Source organism: Oncorhynchus tshawytscha, linkage group LG07 (assembly GCF_018296145.1).
Source record: "Oncorhynchus tshawytscha isolate Ot180627B linkage group LG07, Otsh_v2.0, whole genome shotgun sequence".
Taxonomy (NCBI): domain Eukaryota; kingdom Metazoa; phylum Chordata; class Actinopteri; order Salmoniformes; family Salmonidae; genus Oncorhynchus; species Oncorhynchus tshawytscha.
The window spans coordinates 26,486,064-26,488,084 of record NC_056435.1 but is presented as its reverse complement, the minus strand read 5'-3'; positions in this window follow the sequence as shown (position 1 = coordinate 26,488,084).

The window sequence follows — 2,021 nt, the reverse complement described above, 5'->3', positions numbered from 1 at the left end:
ATATATATAGATAGATATTTCTGTATATATATATACATGTATATATATACATATATATATATATATATATATATGTATATGTGTGTACAAGTCAAACATTTGGATACACCTGCTCATTCAAGGCTTTAAGGGTAGAATAATAGTGAAGACATCACAACTATGAAATAACACATCTGGAATCATGTAGTAACCAAAAAAGTGTTAAACAAATCAAAATATATTTTATATTTGAGATTCTTCAAAGTAGCCACACTTTGCCTTGATGATAGCTTTGCACACTCTTAGCATTCTCTCAACCAGCTTCACCTTCCAACAGTCTTGAAGGAGTTCTCACATATGCTGAGCACTTGTTGGCTTCTTTTTCTTCACTCTGCGGTCCAACTCATCTCAAACCATCTCAATTGCGTTGAGGTCAGGTGACTGTGGAGGCCAGGTCATCTGATGCAGCACTCCATCACTCTCCTTCTTGGTCAAATAGCCCATACACAGTCTGAAGATGTGTTTTTGGGTCATTGTCCTGTTGAAAAACAAATGATAGTTCCACTAAGCGCAAACCAGATGGGATGGTGTATCGCTGCAGAATGCTGTGGTAGCCATGCTGGTTAAGTGTGACTTGAATTCTAAATAAATCAGTGTCACCAGCAAAGCACCATCACACCTCCTCCATGCTTCACGGTGGGAACCACACATGCAGAGATCATCCATTCACCTATTCTGTGTCTCACAAAGATGCGATGTTTGGAACCAAAAATCTCTCATTTGGACTCATCAGACCAAAGGACAGATTTCCACTGGTCTAATGTCCATTGCTCATGTTTCTTGGCCCAAGCAAGTCTATTCTTATTGGTGTCCTTTAGTAGTGGTTTCTTTGCAGCAATTCCACTATGAACGCCTGATTCACACAGGCTCCTCAGAACAGTTGATGTTGTGATGTGTCTTTACTTGAACTCTCTGAAGCATTTATTTGGGCTGCAATCTGAGGTGCAGTTAAATCAAATTAACTTATCCTCTGCAGCAGAGGTAACTCTGGGGCTTCCTTTCCTGTGGCGGTCCTCATGAGAGCCAGTTTCATCATAGAGCTTGGTGGTTTTGCGACTGCACTTAAAGAAATGTTCAAAGTTCTTGAAATGTTCTGTATTGACTGATAATCATGTCTTAAAGTAATGATGGACTGTCATTTCTCTTCGCTTATTTGAGCTGTTCTTGCCATAATATGGACTTGGTCTTTTACCAAACATGGCTATATTCTGTATACCTCCCCGATCTTGTTACAACACAACTGATTGGCTCAAATGCATTAGGAAGGAAAGAAATTCCACAAATTAACTTTTAACATGGCACACCTGTTAATTGAAATGCTTTCCAGGTGACTACCTCATGAAGCTGGTTGAGAGAATGCCAAAAGTGTGCAAAGCTGTCATCAACGCAAAGGGTGGCTACTTTGAAGAATCTCATATATAAAATATTTTGATTTGATTAACAGTTTTTTGGTTGCTACATGATTCCATAGTCCAAATAGTAAAAATAAAGCAAAACCCTTGAATGAGTAGTTTTTGACTGGTACTGTGTATGTATATATATATATATATATATATACACACACACACACACACACACACACACACACACACACACACACAGTGGGGCAAAAAAGTATTTAGTCAGCCACCAATTGTGCAAGTTCTCCCACTTAAAAAGATGAGAGAGGCCTGTAATTTTCATCATAGGTACACTTCAACTATGACAGACAAAATGAGGGAAACAATCCAGAAAATCACATTGTAGGATTTTTAATGAATTTATTTGCAAATTATGGTGGAAAATAAGTATTTGGTCAATAAAATGTATCTCAATACTTTTATATACTCTTTGTTAGCAATGACAGAGGTCAAACGTTTTCTGTAAGTCTTCACAAGGTTTTCACACACTGTTGCTGGTATTTTGGCCTATTCCTCCATGCAGATTGCCTCTAGAGCAGTGATGTTTTGGGGATGTTGCTGGGCAACACGGACTTTTAACTC